We start from the raw sequence: 20351 nt of genomic DNA, 5'->3' as shown, positions 1-20351 counted from the left end.
TGTTCTATTTCTTCCATCACTCGTTGCCAAAAGATCATCAAAACATTCACCCGGCATTTCAGCACGCCACCGGTAAGAGTGACAGGGGACACTGGCGAGTATTACTGGGTGAGTAGGTTACTTCAGGATGGTCTTGTCACGTGTGCGCACTGACTGACTGTACTTCCTACTGGAGACGGGCAGGTCTCATGGCACCAGACCGGTTGCCATCCTCACAGACATGCCAACCTTCAGTTCTGGGTGTACAACTGGAAATAACTCAGAGGGACGTGGTTGTCAGCAGCTGAGTGAGATAGTACCTTTTCCCTGCAGATTTACATCGATTTCAGTTGGAGGAAGGCTGCATCAGAGTGTGTACTGCTCCAGCCTTTTAAGGTATCTCCAGTTGTACACCACAACATACCTGTTGGTCAGGATCATTAAGCCCGGAAAACCTTGCCCAGCACAGCCATGGATATTTTCAGATTTCAAGTAATTTTCTTTTTATTTTTGGAGCAGTTTGCAGGTGGTTTAGCCTGTCTGGCCCAGGAGGTTTTGCTTATTTGTTTTTGAAGTTTTGCAAGGGAAAGGGAAAGGAAGGGAAACCCAGGCTGTGGCTGACACCCTGTGATCAAGCTCCCTCAGCTCAAGACCTCAGCAGCCACAAACCAATGCCACGAGTGTAGAGCATACGCTTCAGCCAAACCTGACCCGGTGCAAACAGCCTGCTGACACCAGGGGACGTGAACCTGCATCTATTTAAACATCTGAACCTTGCCCTCTTTTCATCTCCCGACATTTCTCTATGCTGATTTTCCCTGTTCTGCTCCTTCCCCCCTTGCCTGCATTCTCCACCGAGACTGACACCACCAAACAATAAAGCCTGAATGGAAGCCTAAGTGTCGAAGTCAGATTTCTTACGTGAGTTTGCCAAACTGGCCAGAAGGAGACTTGAAAGACTAGCAAAGGCAAGTACCTGGGTTTTTCCTGTTAATTGTATTCTGTCACAGCAGCAGATGGACGTGGCCATAGTATAGTCTATTGACAAATTAAATCCTCTGATGGTCATTAGGCACTAAAATGAAGAAATAGAAAATACGGAAACTGGATCTCAAATAGCTTATATTAAATAGTACTTACTACCACTAATAGTCACCTAGCTCAGATAAAATCCATCTCACAAAAGCATTACTCTGCCTGAGCACAAGCCATAGACCCGAGCACTCTTATGCACTTAAAATGCTGTAAAAGCATTTTACTATATTGTCTTTGTGCATAGGTGGATGGCACAGTGCACGGAGCAGTCCCTTCTCCCGAGCCCTCTCATGAAAAAGGCAGAGCCTTGTAGGCCCTGCAGTCCTTGAGTTGTCCCCAGCCCTTGCTCCATATTCAAGAGCAGAGACATACTGCCTCTATATTGTTAAGTCAAAATGAAGACATGGAAATCTGAAATAATGATGGAAGAAATGAGCAAAGTTTTGGTCATTGTTTAATTTGCTAAGAGAACAACCCCACCTAAGATTCCTTCTGCCAACTCTGACAAAGTGGCCAAAGATAAAGACAAATATGCCTCAGAGATGGAGCACAGCTGTTAAACTAACAGTGAAGGGGGAAAAAACACACAATAATTTAATTAGTAGCTGTGCCCTTTCCATGTTTCTCCCTCCAATGCTATTGGTGAGAAACATAGTTTGAGATTTTAATTTTTCCTATACAGATGTTGCCCTTAAAAAGTCTACTAATAACCTTGTAGAACTCCCATTTCTCTAATGATGACAAAGTGCTTTAGTTAATTAAACCTCACAACATTTCTGAAAGCGTCAAACTAAACAGTGCAGCAGCCTCATCACAAAACGCAGCACTTCCAAAAATGTGTCTGTGGGTTTTGCACAGCCATTCTCTCCCACCCCCCACCCACCCCACCCCACCCCCCCGTGTTCATATCGGTTGCAAAGGAACCTCAGGGGAAGATTATATACAAATTGACGGAGAAAATGCATTGGAACTGTTTCTACTGAAAGGTTTGTTGGTTTTTGGTGGTTTTTTAAGCAAAAACACCCACCCTGTTACCAAAGCTAAAATGTTTTGCAAAAATTATCTTGATTTTGCCCAAGATTTCAACAGAAAGGTTTCTGAAGTTCAGGGTGGACTAACTTGTCATTCTCAACAAAAGAAGTAGAGAATGTGCAATCAGTCCAGACGCTGATCTTGAGGTCTGAGTTTTATATTGCAAAAATCTTGGAAAGATTACTTTTCATGTCAGCTCAAAAACATCTCAAAATTGCAAAATGTGGTCACCAGACACAGTTGTAGTTTTACATCTAGTTCTATCATCAGGGAAGTTTGGGTCTGCTTTATATTTCCCTTTCAGGTAGTGGAGCTGATGATAGTACAAGTAATTGCAACAATAATGCCTCCAGTCAATACCTGCTCATAACAACCCCTTCACATGGCCATGTACATGTAGCATGGCATTGCTCTTGTATACGTTTGAATCTACTTCATTAAGAAAGAATCATGATTTGCTATTAATGCTCTGATATAGTCCCCATCTTTTTATTTTGAAGTCTGAGTAGGAAAATCAACAAGGGTTTCACCTGCGATGAGACCCTTTAACCAAGGCTAGAGTGGTTCGGGCACCGCCTCACTGCATGGTGCTGGTCCTGAGGACTCCAGAGAGGTTTGCAGCAGGCAGATCAGCCCATGGTTTTGCACTTGGCTCATGCAGGCTCTTATTCAGCAGATTCCTCAGGCCTATGCTTCACTTTGGTCTTGGGTCTCATCCTCTTCCTCTGGGAAATGCATTTCACTGCAATCTCCATGCAGGGGACCATGTGCTTCGGAGCTAAAGATGTGCAGACATCCATGCTGAACTGAAGCCATGCCGTCTGCTGGGTATCCCCAGGTGCTGGTTGCTGTTATGGGCTGCAGAGGTATGATAGCCCCATTTACAATACTACAGTCAGATTGACAGTAATACACAGAGAAGTGTCAGACATGTACAAATTCTTCCTTTTCTCACTTTTGAGGAAAATGTGATTAAAGGACAACGTTATATTAGGGGAAAGAGGGCAACACATTCACTTCCATGTTTGCTGAGAATCCAGACCCTCTCTGCCAAACTTCAGCCCTTGCATGGAGTTTGACTGCTAGATTTAAAAACCACGGCAAGCAAGAGCTCATCTAGGATAAAGAGGCTGATACAGAGCTACTTACAGGAATATGAATATAAGCAGCCAGGATTCATACAACCTACCTGGGAAGATAACAAAGAAGCAAGACCTATCTTCACATCGGGTACCAGCTCCACTCTTATTAACATTGTGGATCCTGTGGTGGTTTCCTTCACTCCAAAAACCACTAATTTAATGTACAGTACAGTCATTCTATGTGGGGGAAAAGAAAAATTCTTTCTTCCTTCCTGTTGGAAAACTCTTTGGCAGTAACGCTTGGATTGTTTTCTTTGTAAATTATATTCATGCTGTTTTCAAGATGTTTTCCTGACTTTATTGAAATTTGACCAATTTAACGAGTAATGTAGAACTTGTTTCCATGTTAAAAAACTCTCAGAGCTGCTTGGGAATAATTATTAAAACCTCCATGTGTGCAGCAAAGCCAGTCACTTTTGCAAATAGCAAAAAAACCCAGTCCGTAACAGAAGGACATTGCTCTAACAATAGGTAAAGTAGTGCAAAACCCAAGGCCACCAACCTTTGGAGACCAGGGGCTGCACTGGCTCTGTGCCAGGAACATAACACTCACACCTGGTTTTCATGCCAAGTTCCATTTTAAAAAAGTTTTAATCACAGATAAGGGACCAATACAAAGCCCTGAAATCAATGGAGAGGCTCATATGGAGTCTAACAGAATGCGAATCAGGCTCCAAAGACCTGATCTCTTGCACAGCAGTTACGCACACTCCTAACTCCTTCAACTCTCCTTGAACCAGTGCTTTGGAGGATAAAGGCACTGTGGTTTGCTGTAAGCCCTACCTGATGCAGGTATACATGACAGGTAGAGCAGCTGCATAGTCTCTGTATGACCTACATGACAGCTGTGTCTAGCCCAGAAAGCCAGCAGGTATCTGCCTAAACACTTGGTTTTGCTAACTAAGGATGGATGTTAAACCTAAGTGTGCTCTTAAAGGTTTGATAGAATTGGTGCCCACAGTCACACATAGCTCCATGCTCCACAGTATTCATCTGCCTTTTCCCACCCCGCCTCGAGATCCAAAGTGTAGGGATGCACTTTTGATGGGCAACTGCCAAGATTCACCCCCTAAACTGAGGGATTTACTACCAGCAGCTACACGTTACTTTAAGAATGCATTTTAGATGGCCGTCTTTTGAAACAACAGCTCTAATATTGTTCAAAGCAAACCAGCAACTGCAGTACCCTCCTGAAATACCCAGCCCATTCTGCACAAGTAACAATCCGTAGCAACACGCATTTCATGCGGCTGCACCAGCAGCATTAAAAACTCCAGCTAAATTTTTTCCATCACATCCTATTTTAAATTGGTGGCAGCGATGCAGCTGGCCACACCTTCATGCCCCAAAGCCCCTTTGAGCTCAGCTCCATCCAGAACTGTATGAGGGCAGCAATGCCGGGAAGATGCCTGCACCGCAGACCCTTGTCAGGATGGTGGGAGATGTCCCCGTTGTTATTCAAGCAGAAAGCCGAAGGCAACCCTGTACGGATGCAAGGACAGCGTTGTGCACATGTAGTTTACAGAACTGAAATACAGAAGCTGACATTTTTATGACTTTCATAATCTTTCCAGTAAGCAGCGTTGCCACACGGCAGAGCCTGGCTCTGCGCCCATGACAGGTATGCGGAGAGACGGGGCAGCATGTTCGGGTAGCAGCCAGCGCACTAAGGCACTTCTGCCAATCCTTTGGGGACTCCCTCTGAACTTTAATGCCAGCTTACACAATGAACACTCACCAACTCATAAGAAACATGAAAATCTTACAGATTTCTTTAGATACAGGTTTTGCTCCTCATTCTCCCTGGTGGCCAGAAACAGGTTCTTGGGGGCACACATATGCATATGTCCCTTTTTCCTCCCCACCCCTCCTTTAGCCCCTGAGGCCAGCTTTACAAGCAATACTCTGCAGCTGCCTTTGAGGTCCTGCTTTCTCCACAGGATTCCCTGTAACACTTACAGTCCCCATTGCAGATACAAGAAAAACACAACTGGAGGTTTGGGCAACAGGAATAAAGGGCCAGGCATCTAAATCAATGGCTAAAGAAGTGCATTTGTGAATTTATGGGCACTCCCTGCTTTTAGCTACTTCTGTACTGTTAGTTGGCTCAGTGGCTCTGAACAAAGCCCCAGTATTACTTGCATTTCCTCAGCATCAATAATACATCCCATCGGGGTAAGCTGTGCCGTGCCGCAGCGAATTGAGCCACACGGGGTGTCACACTGCTGCAAGCCAGAGTGAGGTAACAAGACTAGATGGGGCTGTTGCAGCTGTAATGGGATCCAACGTGGCAGAGCAGACGCTCTGCTCCAAGGGAAGCACTGTGGCTTCATCCTTCCAGAGGCTCAGATGCATAAAGTGCTGCTTTTTTTTCCCCCCCTTCTTTTTTTGACACCCAACACCAGAATAGCTACATCTGCCTGGCTGTTACTAATTCAGGATACATTTAAGATTATATTCATTAAACACCTTTCAATCAAATCAAAAGGATGAGAAGCCTCTATAACCATTACTCATGCGAGGGGCTCACCCTTGCAGGATGGGCATTCAGGGAGATCTGATCTTCCAGGGAGGCACAGGATTACTTTTCAGTGCATCATAAAGAGGTGAGGGAGGTGGAGCTGATGCAAAAGGTTACGCTTCCTTTTCCCAGCAAACAGGGCCTGAGTTTTGCAAGGAGTTCAAAGAGATGGCACACACCCATTCACTGCCAGAGGAACTTGGTTGCTTTGCTGCCTTTGAAATCTGCCTGCCTTAATGCCAGGAAGATGTTGGCAATGCCTTCAGCTTGTCTGCCCAAGTGCAGCGCCCACCCCTTAGAGCAGGCAGCAACACATCTTTTCCACATGTGAGGCTCCAGGATAGCATTTAGGAAGCCATTGCACCTTTGCAGCACTCAACCCATGGGTTCGCCTTAAAGCCTGAGCCCAGAGTAGAAACAGATATCAAAGACAGCTTAAAATGAAAAGGTCCTCCATCAAAAGTAAACCAGCAGCTGAATGTGCAGCATACCCTTAGGAACACATCAAGTAGCAAAAAACTAGAGCTATTTTCCTCTTAAGAGTAAAGCAACACACCATATAGTGTGTTTATTAAAATGCAGCACTGTTTAAGTATAAATGGCATTTATACATAAAAAGGAGGTGATTTATTTACCCTCCTTCTCTCCAGGAGCACAGGACAAAGCATGGGTTGGAGGACTTTGCCTCGTGCTTGCCTGCACTTCTGGCTGATGAAACTGAAATATCCAGATGTTTATTCCCTGTGGTTGAATGGAAATGACATGTAGGGGACAAGCAAGGCTTAGTTAAGCTAAGGAGTTGTAGAAAAGTAAATGCAATCAAGGATGGAGGAAGACAGCAGAACTCAGCCAAAACCACCACAACTCAGGGTCTACTGAGCATTGCTCTGAATCAGTGAAATATTGGTAACCTAACCAATTGTTACATTTGTCACCTAACAAAACACCCAAGGAATTCTTTTATTTTATGCTTCACCACAAGTTTCAACACACAGCTCTCTTTGCAACAGCTCCTCGATGGTGTCACAGTTTTGGGACTCACTGAGAAATTCTCTGTTCACTTACAAGTGAGTCTGCAACATGTCGCAGCTCTTAAGGGTGAAGTTTATGAATGCCATAACTAATATTTTCAGCATTCATTCCTTTAGTGCAATGTAAGCCCTTGAGAAGTTCAAACCAAGATGACAGAAATGAACACATGCATAGTAACTTGCTTGGGTAGGAAAAACAGGGGGGGAAAAAAAAAAAAAGCCCAAACCTTGGAAATCCCCTAATTCAGAAGAACACAATTGCTTTAAATATTTTCAGATTACAAATTGTTTCTCTTGCAAGAAACTTCAGAAGTATTATTTGTGTGCATCTGTTTTTCTTTGCCATGGCCAGAGATGAAATCACAGCTACATCAGAAAGATTTTCAAAATACTCAAATACTAAAGGAAACACCTTCAGGCAGGTCACATCACAGCCGAGTCACAGTTTGCAAAGTAAAACACAACCATGAAAATAAACATATAAAGTTATAAAGAACATCCTACCCATTGTAGCTAAGAAATCTCTCTTCTGCATTAGAAAAGAAATCATAAAAATAAAGTCATGGGTGCCTATGATTTTTCTTTTTTTTTTAATCAAAAGGGAAACTAGCAAGCTAGGGTTCAACACTCCTTAGCATCCACTCTTTGCGAAGGTTGCTGCTTATTGAGAAAGAGCCTGGCACACATTACAAGGACAGGAGTTATGCAAAAGGACTAGAACAGTCTGAACACCTGAGGGAAGACAGGCTAGGTCACACCGAGGGGATTGTAAATCTCAACAGATCATGGAGATCACAAGCTAATAAAAAGCAAGGCAGCCCACTCCCTAACATACGTAGGTGGGAACAGGCATGCAAAGGATGGATCCTGAACTCTCAGCAGCAATGCTTAATTTAAAATAGAGAAGCCGATAGCTGTTGAGAACCGCTTGGCAAAGGGCAGGGAGGGTCTTTACCGCTGCATCTCTGTGGCGAGGCTGGAGGAGAGGACAGATTCTCAGCTCAGGGCAGCTGGGAGCCCAGCACAAATGCCAGCAGCTCTGCACATCCCTGCAGCTCCCATCTAAAGGAGCCACCCAGCCACACTGCCCTGCTTAAATTTGCCTCTGACATTATTCCTGGGTGTGGGAGGGTTTCTCCTCCTGTTTGTGAAGCCCCTGGGTCACCTGTGAGCAGTTTGCAGTGAAGAGTGCTAAAAGTATGTGAGAGCAAGATATATAGAGAGAGAGTATTGACTTTACAAGCTGCATGACAGGTTACTTAAGTCACCTGATATCATCTTGCCACCTACAAGGCATTTCAAAGGTAGCCATCTCACAAAATCTGACTTTTTACAGGTTCAGGAGTTTTTAATCTCTATGAACATTCTGGTAAACAGAAGGGTTAAGTATTCATTGCCAGCAACACTTATGGAAACGCTGAGGAAGTCAGAGCCAGGACCAAAGGCAGATTTCAGAGGAATTCTCTAAAATACCAACTACAAACGTTACAAAGTTCACCAGCACTTGCTGTCAAACCCAAGCTGCTTTTGGGCAAGGCAGAATCTTGCACATAAACCATTTGCAGCTGTAAAAAGCAATCTTGCTTGCTCCAGAAACTATTCTTCTTTCCAAAAAACAAAATTACTTACAAACATTATCATCAAAACTGAATGAAAAGGAACTAAAGTGCTTGCAAGACAGAGAAATTATTTTTTGCAAAATTAGTCCCATTTGTACAAATATTTACAATCAAGCTTAATATTACGCACACACTCTCACTCAAAGGTGATGAATGTACTCAACCATATATCGTTATGCATTTGCCTTCAGTGTCTGAAACATTAGCGATAATTGGCACGAGAAAAGTCCTGATGCTGATAAGCTTTTGGAACTGCTGATAACCTGATAAACAAAAATGTTAAAGCAACTTCAGGAGCTAATCAAAACCCTGTCAGATTGGGGAAATGTCAATATTTACAGCAAGCAGCCTTTCATCAGTTAATCACTTTTAACCTTCATAAACTAAGATACTATAGAGGACTTCAGGTTAATGTATGAACCCTCTATTCAATTAAGGTATTACAAAGGCAGTTACAAACAAGTAAGGCATCATGAAATGAAGCACAATTGAATTTATCAGGGGAGAAGCAGGCCAAATAGGGAACAGAGAGCCCCAGTTTCAGTGTTTTAAAGGAAGAAGTGTTCTGTGTAATTCTAAAGAAACAGACTCAGCATTAGTTCCAAATATTTTATTTCACACATAAAGCACAGTACCCATACCCATGCTAATAAAGAACAGACTTATGCCAACTCTGGTGCATGCTTTTGTTATTGCATTATAGTTCATGAGAATTATAGTGCATAATTAAATAGAAAAAACTTGAACCTGGAATTATAAAACCGTCACCACAAACCAACAATTCCAGTTGATATGTATTAAGTCATTACTTTTTCTTTTTCTTTTTTTTTTTTTTTTAAGGAAAGAAAAAGGGAATCAAGGAGGAGGAAAGGGGGGGGGAAGAGAGAGAGAGAGAAAGAGAGAAAAAATTCTTTTCCTTGTAAATCATTAAAAATGCATGAAGGTTTAAAGCACGCCAGAAACAGCCTTTGCATTCATTTAGGAGACTACGCACAAGAAAACCCACTGCATTAAAAGCAAAAAAAAGAAGATATTTTCTAAAAACCAGTATGGCAGGGAAGCTGAACAAACCATGGAGGAGACTGGTGGGGTGGAAATGCTCTAGGCAGGGAGGGGCTCCTTGTTCCCATCCCCTTTCCTGACGGAAAGCATCGGGGGCCTTGAGCGCTGCAGCATTCGTGATGCTCCAGCAGAGCTTTCTAAGTTTTATCTTCCAGAGGAGCTGATCACAATAACAAACATATGGATTATTATTCTTGCTGTTGAGTTCAGCTTCTGCCATAGAGAAACCTCCTGGTATGAATGGCTAATTTATTGAGCTACAGATGTGAGCTCTCCTTTGCGTGAGGAAGGCAGTATGATATAGGAGTTAGCCAACTGGGCCTGGGATCAGCAATTGCAGGTTAAATATCTCTTTGACACTTCCTACCTATAGAAGGCACTTCAGCTCGGTGCTTTCCTGCCCTGTGAGAGGGAACGCTTGCTATAAATGATGTCCCACTGTGAGAATCTTCGGTTTTATATAAATACAGTTTATCGTTATGAAACACCAGACATCACACACCATCAGGGGACGATTTTCACCCTGTACAAAGCTGTGCTCCTGTGGGACAGGGTATCTGACCTTGATGTGTCATGGCGTAACTAGAGAGAGACGTCGGGAGAGAAATGGCTTTTATTGTGTGGAGCTGGTTTGTTTATTTTTTTGAAGTTTTCTGCGTCATCCTCTTTAAATTTTTAGAGTGAATTTATTGCTCTTGAAATCCATATCCCAGGGGCCTTGGTCTGCTCAGCACAGAAGAGAGTACATGGGAAGCAGCACTGCAGCTTTCCCCTCCAGTGTCTCAGTCCTGACTTGCAGTAAATGCTTGAAGTTGTTTTTTTTTTTTTTAAAGTTAACTCCATTTCTCTTGGCACTGCAATGCCAGGAGATGCCAATCCTGATGCTTTTCCTTTATACTGTGGACACAGCCAGCCTGAGAGCACCATTCATTAGCTGTGAGGCACCTAATAACCAATAATGGCTGATCATCACTGGCACCCCCAGCCCTACTTACCGTTAAATATCTGCAGAGGGAAGGCTCTGTGCAGGATGCTCAGCTCTTTGTGTTCCCAGTCCCTGTTTCTTTGGAGGTCTCCAGCAGCCCGAAGTGCTGCTCCGTCCTGGTCCGTGCTTGAGTCGCCTGGTCTATTGGTGATGCCACCACTCGCACACTGAGATTAGAGGTAAAATATGAGAAGAAATAGAAACACCAGACTTCATGGCTTAACTAACACAGGGTTTGATGTAATCTGCAATAGGGAGACAAAATATCCCACCTGTGCCTACTGCAGGGCTCCTGCTGCTGGTCTTTGCGGCACCTCTAGTAGCGAGCACGAGAGCCTGAGCTGCACAGACCGCAAGTGTGATCCAGTCTGGGGACCACCATAGCCTGGGGCTTTTCCAGGGCTGAAATTTCACAAGCCAGACAAAAGGGTAATCCCCTACTTTTCTGGTCTGAGTGGGAGTTACTGCTGTGCTGTTCACTGCTCCCGACCAGGCGTTGCATAATGCCAGCCCTGTTGCATCCCTCCTAATGATGCCATTTCCTACCATAGGCAGGAGGCAGTCGGGTTTTGCCGAATCAGCAGTTTTCGAGCTTTTGATTCCCACTCCTTCCCACCCCCTTTTTTTGTCAATATTCATTTTAAATGCTTGAAGTCAGGGTTCCTTTTTAGCTGACTGTGCTTTCTCTGCCTCACCCCTTCAGGTGGATAGCTGACAAGTGACCAGTTCATGCACAAGGAAACTTTAAATTAATCCCAAAAGAAAGTATTTGTGTAAGAATGAAAGGGCATCCCAGGCTTCTGCTGAGTAATGGATGTGATAATAATTGTAGGGAAAAAAGATCCAAACAGTTGGGTGTTGTATTTTTTTTCTTTCTGCAGCCAGGCTCTTGATCAAAAGATGTAAAAAAACTGACAGTTACTGGAGCAAGAGCTGCACTTTGATTCTGGGGCATGCAGGAAGGACAGTTGCCAACCTGGGAATCAAGAAACTGGCTATTGCTCCTTTGAACTGTATCAAAAGCTCATCATATTTACTTCTTCCAATTAACAAGTGAATTTATTATGAGCGTAAATGAAGGGCTGGTAGGCAAGATTAGGAACAAATAGGAAGCAGGGCACTTTGCTAGTTAGAGCTGCAGTAACACACGGCAGTTCAGCGACACAGCTGCCACCAGTCCCAGCCCCAGCCTCTCCCCGCCGCTCGCTCTTGGACCCAGAGAAACCACTGCTAACCCAGCCGTGGGCCGCTTTTCCCCAGAGACAGCCCCTTGTTCCTGACAGTCACTCAGTTTTGACATGCAGAACAATAAAGCTGCAATCAAATGCCTTCCTCCTGTGCGCGGAGGCTGGGATCAGGTTCCCCCTGTATCTCTTACCTTCCATCTACCACTTTGAAGGGTTTGTTCTTGAATTGTATCTGGATATCTCAGAGTGGAATTTCATTCTTCTGAGACTTTTAAAAGTAGACCGGGTAAAGAATTAGCATGAGACAGGGAGCACACCGAGCAGCCTGCAGCTCACAGAGCTTTCTGTCACTATTGTCGGCACTGCTGGTGCTGCCCAGAAAAGATGATGCTCTCCAGAATGTGGGAATTACCCTGAGAAGCAATGGACGGCATCTGCCTACTTTCCACTCCTCGAAGAATGAGGGCAGTCTTCCTTCTTAGCACAACATAGGTAAATATGTACTAGCTGAGTTCCAGCCAGCATCTTCTCACTGATGTGGCCAAAAACGGATGTCTTGGGAAAGGGTAAAAAACAATATAGGAAGCATATTGAAATTTTTCAGTACGTTTGCTCCATGTGGGCTGAAAAAAATATGTGAAAGGGCAGATCTAAGCAGAGCCCATTCCTCAGGTCTGAGGCACATTTGTGCAGGACTGAATTCTGCTGGGTTTTGTGCTGTTTTGCTTGCTAAAGGAAATATCCTAGAAGCAGAATGAATGCATCCAGGAGTTAAATTAATATGTTTTGATCTGGGATCCTATACAGCTGATCAACATATATCCTTGAACAAGTTACTCAGATTCAGAGCATACTCTAAACTAAGTCAAATTCTCCAATCTTCTGCCGCATCCTGGCATGTATACCACCCTCGTGCTGCTCAGGGTGTAGCAAACACCAAAGGTGCCAGCATGCACTCATGAAGCCCATGTAACATGTCTAGAGAGGAGTCGTTGCTCTGCACCAGAGCAAAGATGTTGTTTCCAGGATGCTATTAAAGGAATAAGCAGTGCCCTACACTTTGTCCGTGCTTTCTGAATGAGATGTCCTGGCTGCTTAGCTGAAGAGACTGTCAACATGACTGATCACCCCTCACTGCCTCAGGAAAGGGCTTTTGTTTATATTTCAGGTAGACAGTTTTACTGCATTATATATGATCCTTGCAATTGTTACCACTATCTGCTTCTGCCCTAAATATAGTGTGAATGTTCCTTGCCCTTACCCTGGTGTCACTTCCATCCTTCATGCTCCCACTCCAGGTCTCTTACACCCGTTCCAAAAGCAACAAATCAGTACAAATGCATCACTGCTCTTCAGGGCTCAGCAGTGAAGCAGCGGTGTGTGCCTGGGACATGCCTCTCCGTCCGCAGGGATGCCGGGGGATGCTGTGTCTCGGAGCTGAACAGAAACTCTGATCCCATGCAGTTCTTCTGAAAGCTTCCCATAAATATACAAGGCTTATGCTGACAAGCTTGCATTAGATTTATACCCCCAGGACAGAGCAGTCACTTGTTCAGTCATAGAGAATGTCCCCAAGTCCCTTGGAGATTTAGTGGTGGGTAACCTGGTAACAGGACAGAGCTTTGATTTCACTGCCTATTGGATTTCACTGCCTTCCTGGGGATTTTGGGGAGGGGGCAGAGAAAGGAGAAGGAGGGGATTACAGGACCAAGTTGAGAGAGAAACCCTTGCTTACTTGCTTCTCTGGAGATCCCACTCAGAAGCATCAAGGAGGTGGGCTTTAGGAGTGATTACGATCACAGTGTTTCTCTGTACTTGTTCTCCCTTGCTGATGCTCCTGTCAAACTGGCTCGCTCTGCAGGCCAGGAGAAGCTACATCCACCGATTCCAGCTTTAAGTTCAGCTTGTGCATCTGAAAATGAAATGGGATAAATCCACATCGCTCTCCAGCGCTAGAGTAAAGCCGTGAGGAACTTAGCAAGCAAACCATGGTGCATCTCAGTGTGACAGGCTGAGCAAAACATAGCATGTTCTTCCCTCTCACTGTTTTCTCTGTGCTTCTGACAGTGCCACAGACAGCAACTTGAATTTTCAAAAAAACCTCACATCCTATGTAGGTCCAACTCACAAGGCATCCTGAGAGGAAGAACCGTGTGCCACCATGATAGAATTGCTTTTAGATCCAATGGATGCCTCAGAGGAAAGAAAAAAGGAGAAGGAGCAGCAGGTCAGCCTTGCTGCAAGAGAACGGATCTCCATTTCCATTTCTTGCCCAGCCGTGTGCCCCGCGGTCCCTTACAGCAGCACTGGTCAGGTTCGAAACTGCTTTTCAACTGGGAAGTTTTATATCAAGTCAGTGCCTTCCCCAAGACCAGGTATGGAAACAAGATCCAACTTTTTAAGACTTGTCTGCACTGGGAAAGAATGAGCTCATGGGATCATCCAGTTGTCTATACATTTATGGATTTGTTCAGCGATTATTCCATAGTGAAATGCAGTAAATTCTGGGATGGAAGACAAAGAAGAACTGTCATCAGGAAAAAATAGCCATAGATCACTGAAGTACAGTTTATCCGCCTGAAATTACAGGTTTCAGGGAGGACAGGAGTTAGAATTTAGGTAGGGCGCAGAAGTTAGCACCCTTCCTTTACTCACTGAATGTGGACAAGAATTTCACCACGCATTCACCATGGATCTGCTGCATTCAAAATGAGAACATGTCCCTAAAATACCCTTGGTTCAGCAGAAATTACTTCAGCACTTGAGTTTTCCTTTGGACATCTCCTAACTACGCACTGGCCTGGGGTAGCTGGGATTGAGTGAAGGATCCACTGAAGTTACAGCCTGAGTAAACTGGAAGTAGACAAGGAAAACACTGACCATGATGAATTCAACAGCAAAGCAGGAAAGTGCAAATGCCAGCAAGTCATTTCCTCTCTGTAATTAAGGTTCCCTGCGGAGACACAGTAAATACAGGATGATCCGATACCTCACGGATTTCAAATTTCCGATGGCATTAGTGCATCTGAGATGCCCTCAGATCATTTGCAGAAACAGTCCGGTCTAGTCCAGATCTGGAAAGAAACTTCTTTCTTCAGGTGAGAGGATAGCTGTTTCATACATAACTCATTAGCCACTCTCCTGAATTGCCAATTACTAATTGTTTTGATCGGTGGCTCTTGAGTAACGTCCATCTCCCAAGCTTGCTCAGGACCAGTCGTTCCTTCCCACTTGCCACTGATGGGCTCTCAGGCAGCAACCTCTGTTGCTCTTTCCTCTTTCAGAGATGTTGAGCTGACAGGCAATCATTTTACATAACTTTTTGAGCTACCCTGCTGGCTAGATTTTTCCTTTCATTATTAACCTAAAACCAAAATAAAACAAAAAAAACCCCTCTTGACTGTGTGTCAAAAATAGCAAGCAGAGTTTTTTAATAAATGACCTGTAATGGCACATCAGTGACTGTGCTCTGCAAAAGATAAGGAGAATCCTGGCTGCAGCTTAGAAATGCAAGCATGCTGGTGAGGGAGTGATTTCCAGCCTACTTCACAGTACCATGACATACAAGGTCATACTTCCTTTAAGCTAGAGTAACAGGAAAGTATTTCTATTTTTTCCAGTTTCTTCAGGGTAGTTAGCTTCACTTTTCCTTCGGTACCCACCCAGACAGCTTCACTGAATATACACAGAGAAGCAACAGCAAATAAAAAATGTGACTGTAAAATTGAGCAGTAGGATTTACCATCTAATAATACTTTAGACTTTTGAAAATAACTTGATCAAGTCTCAATGAGACTCCTTTGAAATAGCAAACCATTTCTAGCATGAAAATGTATTCACCAGAGTGTAGTTAATAGCCAGCTACGAGAGACCATTTTTACCACTGAAATTGCAGCTAATTCATCATATCTCAAGGGCTGGTTTTTTTACTGGTAACTTTCATTCCATCAATACACTGCAGCAATTCTTCGTACAAGACGGTCCTGATAAAGCAGAATAGAGCCAAGGCTTGGAGAAATAAAGTGAGACTATGCACTCCGTGGGCCCAGAGCAAGACAGAAAAGCTGAATAACACACGGTGCCGAGGAACTTAACCCCCCCTAAAGAAGTAGCTGCAGAGCTCCCCCTGCTTTAGCTGCAGCTCATTAGCTTCCAAACCTCTGCAAACTTCTCCCAAAAAGCAGGTGAACTCTGGTGTCACGATCACAGCTATAATTGCAGCTTTTCCCTGAACAGGGGCTGCTCAGACTTATCTGGCAGCAAACAGAAATTAGACGAAGCAGCTAGTCCCATAGACTCCTCTGTTGTCAGCAGACATCCTGCGTGCCATCGAGGCAAGCGCTACGGGCAATCCAGAAATAATAGGGCAAACCTACAGTGGGTTTTATTTGTCACTGTCTCCTTTTTAGAGACATTGTCTGTAAAGAATGTTAAGAGCATGGTACACAGAAACACATAGTAAATGATAACTTTACCGGATGATGCCAATGCACTTCTTATGCTAAAATCAAATCATGGTTTTAAACTCTGGAAAAATATTAGGATACACCTTTAAAAAAGCACCTTAAGACCGGGAGAAGAAAAAAGAATTCTGTATTCAGTTGCATTAACTTATTTTGTCTAGTTTTCACACCACATGATTAAAAAATTAAAATAATTTGTGCTGATTCAAATTTTAAAAGTGTCATCGTCTTCACCATTGGCCTGTGACGGTGGAAAGCAGGGAGAGGTCTGCACTTTCGTGCTGACTGCCTGGAGAATCTCAACACACACAGTTTTTGTCAGAAATCTTTGGCCCACTCATTAAAATTTGCTTGGTTGACTAACTTTTCTTTACACTAATCACACCCATTCCCATACTAAGTGGGTGAACACAAAATAGGTAAAAACCACAGAAAGTGAGCCAGACTGCTAAGCCTCACGCTCCAAGACCCCAGCTCAGCAAAGCAACCCCAAGCCTCGGTGCGTGCCTACTTGGTGAGGCTCTTCAGTACCTGCTGAAGTGCCGTGCTGAATAGGATTAGAAATTCAGGGGAGGGGATGTATATTGAAATGCTAAAATCTTCAGCAATTCTGGCATCTGCTGGGAAAAATCTATGGGATAAGACCAATAAAAAATAAACCAGGGCAAGAGAATTATTAATCTCTCTAAACCACAGTAAGGGCTCTCTTACTGGAACTGCACCCTCTGGAGGATGCATCCCAACAGATCTGCAGCGACGTTCAGCTCACTTATTTATGTGTGTGTGTTTTATCACATGCTAACATGGGACTTTCTTTGATTTGTATATGGGATAAAAAACCCGAAGTTTCCATCAAACTTACGGAAAACCTTAATGGTGATTTAATGCAGTGAAATCCGGCTTGCCACAAGACTGTGACAGGACTGTATTTTTTTCTGCCAGGGTTAGGTGCTCTCCGGTGCAGCAGCATTCTTTTTTTTTTTTTTTTTAAACGAAGAATGTATTAATCATTTATGAAGCTGTGGAGTCTTGTCTGGACTCTGAACATTGTTAAAGGCGCAGGGTAGGCAGCGTGTGGCAGGAGAGGGCAGGGAGGAGAGGGGCTCCAGTCCGGAGCGGCTGGACGCAGTTGGAGCTCTCGGTCTGTCTGAGAGCGACGTCACGGCCACGTCTGGCGAGTTTGCAAAACACACGTCAGCAGGTTGGCCTCCGGTTTGTGTTCATGAATAAATTTCACTTTGCAAGAGCAACAAAAAAAATAAAGAGCCAGCAACACCCCTGGCTGCATAGGGTAAAGCTCCTCAGCTTTCAGCCCATGTGCTTAATAACACCACCTAAGGCCATGCCGTGAACACGCTGTCTAGGGAGCCTTTTTGCTCTTTTTTTTCCTCTCTGCCGCATTTCATCATGCTTAATAATAAAATTCAATAATTGCTAGCGTGGAGATGAACGATTTTCTCTGGGAATAGCCCTGAAAAACCAACAAGCAATCTGGCAAGGTGCTACCGCGCAAAAAGCAAAAGGAATTCCCATCCCCTTGTGCCCTCTTTTGAGCAATTGATATCCCCAGTGCTTCGCATTTTACCTCGCCGTAAGAAACATCCCTGTTTGGGGAGAAAGAAACCAAGAGGCAGTGGCTCAGCCTCGGAGTATGCGACTGACATATATAATCTAGATTGGCTTTCCCAGGCAGACCTTTGATTGAAGAGGAAGAAGAGCAGCTGGTCAAAGTAATCTGCTCAGAGCAATTTGCATAATTTTCTCCCCCGTTTCCTCCGGCATTGTGAGCGTGTCTGGAGAGGAACACAAGCGGCAGATGCTGCGTCGCTCTGTCACAGGGTATAGCAAAGTGGAGAACGTGGGTCAGAATTCATCTGCTAAATATCCCCAACAGGTTAAACAGTTCTGGAGAGCTTCAGTCACAGATCTCCTTTTGAAAAGCTTTTTCCTTTTTTTTTTTTCTTTTTCTTTTTCCCTTCACTGAGTACAAATGATTCGATTTCTCCAGCAATTGCATGTTTCCTTTCACACTTGTGTGCTATTCAGAAATATACTCTTTGTGTTTCTTTATGGAGCTGGCTTCCAGGACCAAGTATTTCTTTCCCCTGTTTGGATGAAGAACCCATTACAAATGTGTTATTTGGGAACAGAAAGCCAGGCTTCTGGATTAAAAACGAATGCGCATTTAATATTAAACACAACATTTTTAATTGTGGCAAGAAAGGCTAAAAACTATTCTCCAGAGTTTCAGTTTCATGTTGGGTCTGGGACACTGATGGAAGCTGCAAATCTTGCAGCTGGCCCACCCACTTCCGAAACGGGTCCCTAAAATCGGGCATCTGAATCGTGGTCCTGCTGAGATGAAGGAATCTCTGTAAGCAAAGGACTGCTTTTCTACCCTGACCGGAGCTCAAACCCTGCACTATGCTCCCATGGCTTTTGAGCCGGGCTCCTTGCCATGCCGCCTGGGCTACGGGCAGAGCAAGCAGCACCGTCCACCTGCGAGAGATGTACGTGTAAATGCACCGTCCATTGCTTAAATACAGTATTCGAGCACTAAACAAGAATTTACTTTTAAATCCTTTGGGGGACAAGTGAAGTATTATTTTAAGTCTTCATAAAGCTACTTTTCCCAAAAATTTCTTCCCAAGTTACTAGAGGCAAATAATACTGTTTCCCTTTAAAGTGGCTGTAGGAGCCCAGCGCAGTGGATGCTACTACCTGTGCTAGGTGCCCAGCAGCCACTTTTCCTACCCCGGAGGACACTGTCTGCAGGAAAGCACATGAACCACCCCCAGGGCCTCAGCCCTCACCCTCTCCCTTGGGCTGCCCCACCTCTGGTGCCAAGGTTTGCCTTGTGCAGGATAGGATGAACTTATCCTGCACCTGCCTGAGCCTCCAGCTGCCAACAGAGGCCGAATGTCCACAGCCAGCAGAGACCCTTGCTGATTTAAAATAGGCAAACTCATCAGCAGAGGCTGTTAATTTTTCCTCATGAATGCTCCAGTAATCAAGTTTTAAAATCAGCTAGGAAAAAAACTCAAACACATAAATATTGTCCCTATTCTTCCGTCCCGGGAAGCTCCCCCCCAAAAAGCAGTCACTCTGACTGAGGATGGGAACCCTCCAGCAAAGGCGGGGAGGCAGCAGGACCTCCTCGAAACAATAGTAAAAAAGAGAAATAGATTAACCATGAGTTTAGCACTCCTAATTCAGAGCACAGACAACAGGTTAAGGCAGCTACCATGCAGCATCCAAGGCCAAGGGGACAGCGAGGAATTTGGTTCACCCACTCTCTAGTGCTACCAGACGTCAGCTCCCTCCGCAACCGGAGCTCAGACGGTCTGAAGCGATCCCCGATTTGTCCCTGTTGGCCATCTGGGAAGCCACCATCCCAGCAGGGATAAAACATGTTGTGTTGTGCAGTCCCATACTGGATAACGTCAGGCTGTTATCCAGCCTGACGTTAGATACCAGAATAGGGGCCAACTTCTATTTTAGGTTTCACAGTAAGCCATGATCGTACGGTGGTGAAACCACATGAAAGCACTCCACTCCAAATGGGGGTTGCCAAACTCATTGTTTCTCCGCCACAGGTCAGAAACTATTACATTCTTACAAAAAATAGGAGAGATTTCCCCACCACCATCTCCCACGCCTCCCCTCAGCACCCAGGCAGAGCTATATTTTTTGGACACAGACTGCACTGCCTCTGTCCCCCACCCCCAGCCCACCTCCTGGGTCATGGACAGTGCTGGGGAAACTCCAAAAACCCAAGGATCAGCCTCAACTGGGCAGGAGCTTACTGAGTAAAGCAGTAAGCCTATCTAAGAAATCTGCATACAGACCTAGCTTCTGAATATTTCCAAGTCCAGGACAGTTTATTATTGTTCTAATTCATTTCCTAAAATACATACAAGCTTGTACTCCGTATATTGCAGAACAAGCTCGCAGTCTGACTGAACCAGCCATCCGCAGAGTGCAGTGGGAGCCAGCATTTCCCAGCATTGCTACCTATATCTGAACCCAGCTGGAACCGGAACATCAAGAATAAAAACATTACCCTGTTTGTCTGTCCCTACCATGACACTTTATTTTTTGGAATGTCTGAAATCTGCTGGAGCAGGGTGGATTGTGCAAGGCCTGATCTTAAAGGCACCTAATTAATGAGTGTGTTGGGGAAAAGAGTTTGGGTTTTTTTCCCTCACTCAACATCATCAACATTTTTTGTGGGATTTCAAAAATATGGTCCCTCCTCCCTCAACTCTCTTTCCCCTATGGATTTGGCTCAAGGC

The sequence above is a fragment of the Aptenodytes patagonicus genome, chromosome 12, assembly GCF_965638725.1.
Source record: "Aptenodytes patagonicus chromosome 12, bAptPat1.pri.cur, whole genome shotgun sequence".
Lineage (NCBI taxonomy): Eukaryota > Metazoa > Chordata > Aves > Sphenisciformes > Spheniscidae > Aptenodytes > Aptenodytes patagonicus.
Note: the sequence above shows the minus strand (reverse complement) of the source record.